At 37.8% G+C, this 12,553-nt stretch overlaps 1 pseudogene; it reads left to right on the top strand.

The window, feature by feature from the left end:
• Positions 1-1,759: 1,759 nt before the first annotated feature.
• LOC116151705 (guanylate-binding protein 6-like) lies at positions 1,760-11,909 on the top strand (annotated as a pseudogene).
• The last annotated feature ends 644 nt before the right edge of the window (positions 11,910-12,553 follow it).

The raw sequence follows: 12,553 nt of genomic DNA, 5'->3' as shown, positions 1-12,553 counted from the left end.
CTAGATTACTGGTTTATTTTAAAAAAGGATACAGCCTATAAACAGCAAAATAGGAGATGCAAAGGGAAAGATATCAAGAAAAGCATGTGGAGCTTCCATGACCCCTTTGGATGTGCCACCTTCTAACAACATCCACATATTCATCAAGCCAGAAACTCTCTGAACCATTTCAGTTAGGTTTTATTTATTTTTTTAATGGAGGACTTCTTAGGTAGATATGGTTGAGTAAACTATTGGTCATTGGTGATTAACTCAACTTTCAACACTTCTCTGCTCCCCAGTGGTTGGAGCATCAGGCTAAATGTTGCAACTTTCTAATAACATTGATTCCTCTAGCAAACAACTCCATTGTAGTGATCTAGGGGCTTTACAAAATCACCTCATTAACATAAACTCAGTTGTTGTTGAAAGGTGCTTGTTATAAATAACAAAAGACTCTCCTTTCATCTTTATCAATCTGGAGCTATTTTAGGAATTGAGGACAAAAGACCAAAAGTTACAAGAAAAATAATTTCATCTCTCTCATCACATAGGGTTTTAAGAGCTATATACCAGGAATAAGGACAATGATCAAATTTCTATTTCTTATTATACATCTCAATATCACACACCCATAATATCTTGTCATAGGTGTCTGCAGGTCATTCTCCCTGCAGCTTTCCCAAGCAATGCCCACTGCTTCTCCCTGCCTAAGATCCAAATAAGGGAAAAGATAACAGTCCTTCAGGCAGCCCATGAGATGTCAGAACAGTGTAAATGCAGTCTGCTCTGCTCTGTTTATTTTGAAAAAGGGAATTGGAAACTCAACTGATGCATTAGATAGTCTATTTTATATATTCACTGGTAACCTATTGCTCTAGGCTTCTGTGGAACTGTCTCTCCACATTTTTCCTTGAGAAATACCTGCTGCTTCTTTCCACCTGATATCCAAGTTTTACCACCACCTACCCCTCTGCCACCCTTCCCTGAGTTTCATGTGAGGTGAAACAGAGACCTGAAGAGGCAGCCCTGACAGGTTAGAACATTATAAATTTCCCTCTCTCTGAATCAGGGGAGGGAATTGGGAAATGATTTGCCACTTCCTTAAAGACCTTACCACAATGGGGACCGAGGGCAACAGAAAAACCACAGAATTTCCTACCATTTTGAATGAGGCTGTTAGTTGATTTGGTATTTGGTTGGTTGCTTTGGACCTTTGACTGTTTCATGGAACTACTGTAAGGTTATTCTAGCCAGTATTTTGGTTGTTGTTTATATCTCCGTGGGGAAACCAGAGCTTAGAGTTTGCTAGTCTGTCATTTTGCTCAAGTATGTAGATTTTCAATCCTTTCTCAATGACATTCACTCAGCCTTTGTGAGAACCACTTACCTCATTTCCAAAGTAGTTATATTAATTTCTAACTTTCAGTCTCTTGTGAATATCAGTTTAGCTGGATATGTAAGTTATTATCAAAGGGCTTGGTATATTGTAGGCCTTCATTGCATCATAACAATAACTTTAATTATATTATTATTTTGAAATAACACTTTGGAGAGTGATATTATATTATTTCACTACCAATACCATGAGAGACTTGAGGGAATGATGGGGGAAAACCTCTACAGTATGCTAATTCTAGGTTACATTTTGTCTAATGGAAAGCACAGAACTCTTACTTACCATATCCTAAGTTGATAGATGCTTTGTATAAGTCTGAGTTAGAGAATGACTTTATAATCTGATTTCCACTAAGAAACTCTTCTAGGTTGGCAGGTTGCCATGGCATCCAGACCCAAAATGATGAACCCCATTTGTCTGCTGGAAAGTGTCTAGGTGATGTCAGTGAACCAAAAATCTCTGCAGATTCTTGGTGAGATTTCTTTGCCAGTGCTGGTGGTGGCCATCGTAGGACCATATCATACAGGCAAATCCTACTTAATGAGCCATCTTGCAGGTCAGAATCATGGTGAGTGTTGTACTGGGTCAAGGACCAATTGCTTCATTCTAGCTAATACCGCAGCTTCTTAATTTTTGTCCTGATCATGTGTAGGGAGAACCAAACTTCTCTTAACAAATCAACTTTCCACTCCTATTTCTCACTGCTAAACCACTGTCTTACTGTAATTCATTATCATATTGTATGTTTTATTCCTGTAAAGCAAAATTTCTCCTACCAATTCTCACAATCCTACCTTATTTTACATGCTTAAGCACTGGACTCTTGCAATTGTGTCTACTCGCTCTTGAAACACATTTTGCGTTTTTATGGACTATTCTTATCTACATATAAATGTGTTCAAATGTCTATAATCTTAAAAATATTTCCTGTATGTCATATACTACTGTGGCTAACACCTCTCCCCACTTTTGAAAAATTTCTCTGACAAAAAATATAATCTTGATTTTTTTTCCACCTTTTTCTCTTCCCATTTCTGTCTTCAGTCCATTTCTCTCTGGCTTTGAACCTCACCATTCTTTCAAGATACTCTTTTTATGGTTATCAGTGACTTCCATTTTGTCTGATTCATGGATTCCCCTTTGCCTCTATGTTGAGCCCTTGCTTGGTATCTTTATCACAATTAATATTCCTTCCTCCTTGAAACAGATGACACACAAAGGACATTCTTGAGGAAATGGAGAAAGCACCAACTCGTATGCTGGGATACTGACATTCCAATAGATCTGACTCTGTAGCCCCTTGGTTGTTTAGATTATCTGCTCTAACTGAATGCTGCTTTCTCCCCTCTCCTCACAGGCTTTCCTCTAGGCTCTACAGTGCAATCTGAAACCAAGGGCATCTGGATGTGGTGTGTGCCTCACCCACGCAAGCCAAATCGTACTCTGGTGGTCCTTCTGGACAGTTAATGCCTGGGGGATAAGTGAATGGTAAAGCAGAAATTCACAGTTAAATACTTTTTATTCTGGATTTTCCCCTTATCTCTCCATGGTCCTAGAAATTTTACTGCTTTAATCTGTAAAAATCTAGAAATCAATTATAGTAAATAAGGCAAACTATGATTTGTTTGAATCTCACTTCTAGGTAAGATATCATGGTGTCTTAGATAAATTCTTTTATTTCTTGGCACTGTGTGGATGACTTGATTACATTTAGTAAGTCATTATTGAACAGCTGAGTTACAGGCCTTTGGACTTAGAATTGTAGATATCAGTGACCAAAGTAAAGGTCCTGCCCTAAAAGAGTCTTTAGTTCAATTGATAAGACCACATTATCTGCAGTCAGATTTAGTACCATGTAATTGGGAAAGAAGAAGGCTGGATGGAAGTAGAAATTACATTGCATTGCAATCCCCAATTTCTGGGAATTTCATGGGAGCTCCATGGCTAGAATGGCTTTTTTGAGTTATCCTGAGTTTGGGACAGTGGTGCTGATACATTTTTGAAGAGCTGCTCCAGAAGCCTTTCTAATTAAGAGGGCTGACACCTGAAGACTCTCTTCCACCAGCACTCCCAACAGCTGGGGGAATAAGTCCTTCAGTTTTGAAAGGCAATCCAGGCAGCACCTGACTGGTTTTGAGAGCTTACAGTTAAGCATAACTAAGAAAGAGGAGAAGTATCAATCTGTGAGTGAGGAAAAATTTGTGATTCACCTTCTTAGCTACAAGGTGAAGAATGTATTTGAGGGTTGGATTTAAGGGACGGGTTTACATTTTCCATGATGTAGTTCATCAACTACTCACAGAGTGTTCTGGAAATCTGTGAGACTCCTCTGAATGTGCAAGTTCTATAAAAGTAAGTTTTTGTCCTACATGAAACACTTTAAAATGGATTTTTGGTGTTTTAGCTTTCTGCTAATGGGTGAAATGAACTATCCCTCCTTTCCCCCTTTTGAGATTTATTTGGAAATAATACCTACATTTTTATAGCTCTCTTTTTTTCCTCAATGGGAGTTAGAAAGTGTGTGCTTATTTTTAAAGCCATATATCAAATAATGATATAATCTTGTTGAAATAATTGTTTGTCATAACTGCTACTGCTTCTTATCCTAATTGATTATTTTTAAAAAGTGTGTTTTGGGGAAAGAAAGTAATGAATAGACTCTTATCCCCCCAAACTCCCATTTAGAATCTTCTCAACATAAACCACAGTTTTTGCATTTGCACTGGGAGCAACTTTACATGCCATTTATAATAAAAAACAATTTCCAGTTTATGCCATTATTTAGACAATGCTATGATTTATACAAATTAGCCTGTGCTTTAAGGCCTTGATTAGGCTGCATGAAAGCTCACCTTATCTTCTCCACTTGCCCTCTGCCCTGAAATGACTCTAACTACAAGACCCCTGTCTTCTCCCATCTCTAATTTTGTTTCTCTGGGTTTTCCTGTATATGGGATCACCTTCATTTCTTCAGTTCCACATTTACCAGTTCTTTAATATTCAGCTCAAGACTTTGAGGAAGCTTTCAGATTATAAATTCTTTCTCCAAATTTCATAGCTCTGTTCTTCCTTGATAGACTTCTAAATTTTAGTTTAGTGTTATAGCTATAGGTTTCACTGCTTATATACATTACTGAGAGTAAGCCTTTTACAGATACTTCTATCTTTGTTGCAATACTGTTATGGATGTTTGTTCACTGCTTTGAAATAGTCATGTTAAAAGAAATAATTTTCATTTTTAGCATTGCTTTTTTAAAATCTAAGAACAGTGGGGGATATTTAGTAGCTTCCTGCAATTATTTATTGATTGGATATAATTTAAATACCCAGTTATGCCAACTATGGTGTATTTTATATGGACTCAGATTAATAAACATATGCAGAATGAATAAGTGCCCACACTCATCACTGAATTCCTAATTACACAACAGGTACTGTATTAGTTTTTCTGTATATGTTATTTTACTTTATCCAATTGAGGAAAAAGAAAGTACTGTGAACATTAGAATCCTTTTATATATGAAAAATTTGCAAACACAAGAAATGTCTCTCTAATTGTCAAAGTTGATATCTGCATTTACATCTGTCTTCAATTTCTTTGCATGGTGAGTATGTTAGCTGAAATAATAAATGAAACCATGATTGAAGAAGTGTACAGATGAATTTCTAATGTAGGGGTAAACTTCTATCTTGTTCTAATGTGCTTTCTAGGATGAGTCTAAGAAGGATTCATGGATCTTTGCCCTGACCGTGGTTCTGTGCAGTAGCTTTGTCTAGAACAGCATGAGCACCATCAACCACCAGGCCCTGGAGCATCTGCAGTATCCTTCCAGGTCCTGAACCACAATGTTTCACTGAATTCATGGGGATGAGGATAGAGTCAGTCTCTCCCTTCCTGTCATTTAGTTTCTTGGGTGGAGCAGAGGGGACCCATGGCAAAAGAGTGTGTTTATAATATTTTTATACTAGAGAAATGTGGGAATTGTTGGTAGTGAGTTTCTTTTCCCTAACCAAATCTTAGTTATATGACAGAGCTTGCAAAACATCAGGGCAAAGTCCTCTCAAACACCTGATAGAGTAGAAGATTCCACAGAATTTGTGAATTTCTTTCCAGAATTTATCTGGACTGTATGGGATTTCACCCTGGAGCTGCAGTTATGTGGTCAGCCTATCACAGAAGATGAGTACTTGGAGAATGCCCTGAAGCTGATTCCAGGTATCAGAGTATGGCCTGGGCAGTGTACGGTCCAATAGAGTGTGGGATCTAGTAAACAATAACCCTCATCTCTGTAATTGCATTTGTATTTGAGACTAAATCAAAGTCTGTGGAAATGGTGGCTGGAAAGTGGGTTGCAAAGATCTAGCGGCTACAGTTGAAGTATACTCAAGAAAAGCATAGTGTAAAGTGAAATTACTCAAAACCAATTTGTTTTTTATACATCTTTAAATTTAGCATCCAGATTTAAATGGGTGCTGAAACATTCTAAAGACTGGACGCTGTGTTTCCTATTCCTTCAATTTGCCTCTGTTGAAGAAAACAACTAATCAGCTAATTGTTAGACATGAAACTGCAGTGAAAAGCTTATCTAAAGAACAAAATGTAGATTTCACATATTATTCTTTTCAAAGAGGGATATAAAACTTTCTAATCCTGTATAATTATATCATCTACAAAATGATTGTATGTTTTAAATAAACCTGAAGATGTGACTGTCTTTACAATCTATGCCTTTTCAATAATACAGACAATTATTAGAACATTCATTTTACCTTCCACATCATAGCTTTCTCCTAATTCCCACATGTTTACCCATGAATTAATTACAAGGTAAAAAATTATTTTCATGCGTTACATTTCCAAGGATGTGTGTCTATTGAAACCTTGAGAGAAATATCAATCCCAATTTAGTCATTCTTCTTTTCACGTTTCTATTTATGATTTCTCAAAACAGCTATTAAGAAATTGGCTGGCAAGAGAGGACCAGATATAATCATTTACCTCAAAGAGTTTATAGATTATTGGTGATACCTTAAAATTACATTTCAGGTACATTTATACTTCAGAGGATTTACTAAAAAATAGATAAAACTGCATCAATTATTTTTAGCATCAAAACAGTTTTTCTTAAATAATGAGGATGTCCTTCCTACTATTCCAATTACTGTCCATGATCCCTTGTTTGTAGCTCTCCTTTTTGGTTCCACAGCTCAATTCCTACATGAGGTTGAGTTGAGCAGAAAGTTTCATGTGACCTTTCATTCTTTTAGCTGCTAGAAAAGCAAACACATCATAGACAACCACTCTACTAAGTGCATGTCTGGAGAGACCAGCCATAGGTTTCCTTTACTGGATCAGATGTCTCCCTAAATTTCTCTGCAGTTATATCTTTGGTATAAGTCTGATGTGCAAAGAAGTATTGAATGTGTATGTTAAAAGAGTTCTATGTGTAGAAATGGCAAAGACACACAAATCCCTGCCATGAACACCTGTAATCCCCTCACCTCAAGACTCTACACACTCTAATCCCTGTTTTTCTGTCCTTCAGGGAAGAATCCCAAAGCCCAAACATCCAATCTACCCAGAGACTGCATCAGGCATTTATTTCCAAGATGGAAGTGTTTTGTCTTTGACTGGCCAACATAGGAAAAAAAAATTCTAGCCAATATTGGGATGGTATCTGAAGACCAACCGGATCCTAAATTCCAGGAGCAAACAAAAAATTTCTGTTCTTACACCTTCACTGATGCAAGGACCAAGACCCTCACAGAAGGAATCATGGTCACTGGGAAAGGTGAGTCTCTTTTTCCCATTTCCATGAGGACTGGTATATGTTGAATATTTTATATAATGTGCTTTCTAGTATTTTTGTTTGATTCTATAAAGAATTCTGATTTTACAGACATTTATACTCCATGAATAAATCTGTATACTTTATAATTATCTCACTTTGGGGGATTTACAAATTCCTTCCTCAAATTGCAATTTTTGTCAATGATATCGGTGGCTCCCACTTATCTGAAAAGATTCTCCACTTAGAATATAATTACTCTTTTGGTGTAAAAACAGAATACTGCATGTTTTCAAAGGAAGTCCTATACAATAAGCGTTCTTCACAAGGAGAATTCAAAAGATATTTTGAGGATTTAGAGTAGTCCAAAAATAAATTATAGCCCATAAATCACTGAAAATCCATTCAAAGCCTCAGAATTAGGAATAAATTAACCATGGTACACATTGCCTCATCTGTCTATCTATGTAATCTATATTGCTTTCAATTTTTAAAATGAGAAACTGTATTTTCCAGGTAGCCCCTAGTATGTTAGATAGAAGTAGATATTAACTTTTTTAGTCCTGTTGCCTGGAAAACCATAAAAATGAAAAGTCAGTAGGAAAATGAAGGTGATAATAGTAGTGGGAGGTAGGGGTGCATGTGTGTGTTTGTGTGTATGCATGTGTATATGACCCTAGAAGCATAGTCTCAGAATCCTCGAGCCATTGACTGATAACTTGATATTTAGCCCCTAAATTTCCTGGCTTCTTCAGGGCTGAGGACTCTGGTTGTGACCTATGTGGATACTATCAATAGCGGAGCAGTACCTCGCTTGGAGAACACAGTGACAACTCTGGCCCAGCTGGAGAACTCAGCTGCCATTCAGAAGGCAGACAACCACTACAGTGAGCAGATAGCCCAGCGAGTGAGCTTCCCCACAGACATGCTGCAGGAGTTGCTGGAGGCGCACGCTGCCTGTGAGAGGGAAGCCCCTGCAGTCTTCATGGAGCACTCCTTCAAGGAAGACAAGCAGGAGTTCCAGAGTAACATTGGCATAATCTGTCTTAATATTTACTTTTTGTCGCCTCCCCTTGAAGAATGAAGCCTAGAAGTGTTGTTACCTGTCCCACGGCTCATCTCTCACTAAGGATAAAGTAGTCCATGTTCTCATGAGGGACAGAGTTTCAAAGGACTACATTTCCTTCTTTTTTGACTGCCAGAACTCAGGCAGTTTATCTGGAACTCCCTTTGACCTTCAATGAAAAATCAGTATAGATATCCTCTTGAAATAAATACTTCTGTGATTCCAAGCCTGTCCAGAACACCCAAGACATTCTTTAGCTGGCTTCTTTTTCTGTGAACACACTCCTATGGCTGGGAACCAAAATTTCTCTTTTCAGATCCACATCTCAGGCCAGTTTCAGCTTAGGTTGCTCCTTGTATCTATCATTGAATACAGACAGAATCACTGAATGTGGCAGCTTCAAGTAACCAGAGAGATTAGGTAATGCAACTCCAACAGCTCAGATGAAATACCCAAAGGAGCTTAGGGAACTTCCCCATGGTCTTCCAGAGTTTTCAGAGCTGTGAATAAATCAAATCTTGTGACTGCTGTTTTATTACATGTCCTCCAACAGAATACTTTTCTCATGAGGAACACAGTTACACCAATTCTTCTACCAGATCCTTTGGAAATTTACTTCCTCTGTTCCTTGCTTCTGGTGACAGCCCTCTATCTTTCTTCCCTCTAGGAAATCATAAAGAATAAGAAAGATGATTTCTTGATGCAGAATGAAGAGACATCAATCAAATATTGCCAGACTAAACTTGATCAGCTTTCAAAGACACTAATAAAAAGTATCCCAGCAGGAACTTTCTCTGTTCCTATAGGTCATGAACTTTACAGGAAAGCAAAGGAAATTATTGAAAAGGAATATCACCACGTGCCCATGAATGGAGTGAAGGTGAGGAATAAGGGAAACATGGAGAACCTACAGAATAGTCAAAGGGCTATACTGAAAATCTGAGAGTGCAGCTCCATTCATGCATAAAGAGAGAGTATGGGACCATTCAAACAGCTTTGGCTCTTAAGGTTCACTGCATGCTATTTATTCCTGAAGAGAGTACAAATGTCAACTCCCAACCATGAGTACAGATTTCTTAAATCCAGAGACAGAACATAAATTATTCTTTTTTTTTTTTACTCAACAACATATTTGACGTGATGAGCACTGACAATTTACAAGTCAGTCTTTGTACACAAGGATGATCACAATTGAGACAGGAAGTCAACTACATAGACAAGTTATAACACTCAGGAAAGAGCTACTTAGGTGTTAGAAACAAACATCATCATCATCATCATCATCATCATCATCATCATCATCATCATCATCATTATTATCATAATTAAAAAACAGCAATACTAATGCAACTAATATATATTGAACAGTTGTTTCCTATAGCCAAAATGTTAAACTCTTTCCCTAGACTCTTTAGTTTAATCTTTCAAATAACATTAAGAAGTATCTACATTATCAACATTTTAAAGATCTGGACTGAGAAGCATAGGCAGGTTAAAATAAGTTGTCTAAAGTTATAACCAGCTAGTGGCAGAGGAGAAGACCAGCACAATTTAGAGGCACTATTTCACACTGGGAAAACAGATATGTACAAGCACCAGAGATTTGGATTTGTAGAACTGAACATGGTTCTGACTGGCTGGAATCTAGAGTGGGGAGAAGGAAGTAGCACTGGGCAAGTGACTGGAGGGAGACAGGTCAGTCTAAGGAGCTTGGACTCATTGTAAGGAACCACTATGGAACTTTAAACATGAAGCAAAAGTTACATGGAATTAGTTGTCTTTGCAGCACTAATTTACTTATTCGAAATCTAATTTCTGTGCTCCTCCTTGGTTCCTCAGGGAAATGAGTTCCTCCAGAGATTTCTGCTGTCCCAGGTGGCAATAGAGAAATCCTGCAGGCAGATAAAGCCCTCAATGATGGGGAGAAGCCCATAGCAGGTACAGGGTAGGGCTGGGCTCACAGTGGGATGTGTATGTTCTTGCAGTGCCCTCTGAAAGGTGTGAGAGCAAAACCTTCCCAATACAGGAGCTTCCTTCCTTTCTGTGGAACAACCCTGCTGCGTCTGGAAACAGCAAAGGGAACTGTGATTGGATGCCAGACAGACAGAGCCTTTTCTCTCACATTCTGAAGTGTGGTCTTGATGGTGTGGACACGGGGTGGGGGGGAAGACTTCGGAGATTTCCTACCACTCTCTTCAATTTGGCTTGGCCTCTGAGCTCAAGAGGGTGGAGGTCAATCGTTGCCTATTTTTTCCCTCTCTAATGCCTCCCTGGGGCAGAGGAGTGGACCAGGAATGAGACAGCTGATAAGGAACAGGAGCTGCTGAAACAGAAACTGCAGGAGCAGCAGCAGCAGGTGGAGGCTCAGAAGAGAAGTCTTCAGAAACACATAGTCCAGATGATGGAGAAGCTGGTGAGGGAAAGAGAAAACCTGCTGAGAGAGACAAACAAGATATTGGAGCATCAGCTGAAGGTGAATCAGGCTGTGGCAGTAGTAGAGCTTGATAAATTTGCCCTGGTACCTCAGGAAGGGATGGGTGAAGGTTACAGCAAGATCATGCAGAGATCAGAAGTGCATCTACTGCTTGGGATTTATTAAAACCCTGAAGCCTTTGAATCCTTCCAAAACCTTTAAATTCGTCTCTGTAAGTAGACTTTGGAGTGTTCAGGATGAGTATGCCCCCCCTACTCCAAGCCCTCAGAGAATATAAATATGGTTGAATAGCCACTTAGAGAAATTTAAAATGATCTCACAGGGCTTGATTGAACAGATATTCCAAATGTCTGTGTTTAATATGAACAACAAATAGTATGGTTTACCAAGATCACTACATTTTACCAGGAGCCCTGCTCAGCCCAAGGCCCTGAGGTAGGTCTCTGCTGACATAAAACTACCAGAAATGTCCAGAATTAAAAATACAGGGAAGTGGCAGCTTTTAATCTTGCTGCATTGCCTCCAGGTTTGTATAGATTCCCAAGCTATCATGTGGCTTGGAGGGATTTCTCTCATTGTTCATCTGAACATGATTTATAAGAGATTTCTATAATTTGTGGACCATGTGTTTATAACAGATTTCTATAATATGGTTGACAGTACCATCCTGAGTGGAACTGAGAATTAGTGCTGTCAGACCAAGGCTACCTCTCATTTGCATTTTTTGACTGGAAAATATTACATTTATCCTCATGCCAGGCTTAGCCTCCTGGCAAAACCCTAAGGTATATGAATATTATTAAGGCTGTAAACTACACTTTCTCTTAATATTTAGGTCCAAACCAGGAAATATTCCTTGTTACAAGAGTCTCCTTTCATGATTAAGAGAGAAAAATTTTAGGAATAAAACAAAGATAGTCTGACAAAGTTTTAAAGTTTGACAAAATGTAATCCTTGAAAAAATGGGGGATTTAAAAAGTTTTACTTCCTTCCTCACTTTTTTTTTTTTTTTAGGTCCAAGAAGATCTGTGTACTGAAGGATTTAGAAAGAAATGTGAGAAGATGAAAACAGAGATAAATCATTTGAGAAAGAGAATTGTTGACACTAAAAATGATGATCTTTCCTTGCTTGCACAAGCCTTGGTCAACCTTGGCAAAATAATCACTTCATTATTGCCTGCCCCAGCTAACATTCTTGGTAATGTTATGAAAGTATTGGGCTCACTATTTAAAAAGATGTAGCTCTCCTTGTAAAGAAATTAGATATATAATATATTATACATGTATATTCTCTGGCCTATTACTGATGTGCATGCTTTTCACTTTCATTCAGCAATGCTTTAAGTATAAAAAGTGATTTCTAGAGGATATTGATGCCTGGCCCACATTAGATAGAATAAATGCATGGACACTTTGATTTAGTGTGTTCACTTTTAGGAAATATATATGTGTGCAAAATCATATATATGTGTATGTACATACATACAAGAGTTTCACTGAGGCTTCATTTCTAATGGCAAAAGATTGGAAACCACTTAATGCTCATATATGTAATTTGGTAATATATATTTTGCATGCACACATACTAGAATACTAGATTGCTAGTAAATAGATAGTGGAGCTCTATTTGTATAAATATAGAACAATCTGGAAGATAGATTGTAGAGTGAAAAAATGAGGCACAAAACAGTTTGTATAATGTGTTCACCATAAAAAAAAATGCAATTATTATGGGCACTCATACACATGTATATATAGCACATTTCCGGAAGATTCATTAGAAATTGGTATCATTGGTTCTTCCTGAAGAGGACAGCTTGGCATCAGGGTTAGAAAGGACACATGCTTTTCATTATATACTCTATCTTTTCAAATTTGCAAAGATA

The sequence above is a fragment of the Camelus dromedarius genome, unplaced genomic scaffold (genome assembly GCF_036321535.1).
Source record: "Camelus dromedarius isolate mCamDro1 unplaced genomic scaffold, mCamDro1.pat HAP1_SCAFFOLD_28, whole genome shotgun sequence".
NCBI classification, from domain to species: Eukaryota; Metazoa; Chordata; class Mammalia; order Artiodactyla; family Camelidae; genus Camelus; species Camelus dromedarius.
The sequence above is the reverse complement of the archived record's forward strand: the minus strand, read 5'-3'. Positions and strand labels throughout refer to the sequence as shown.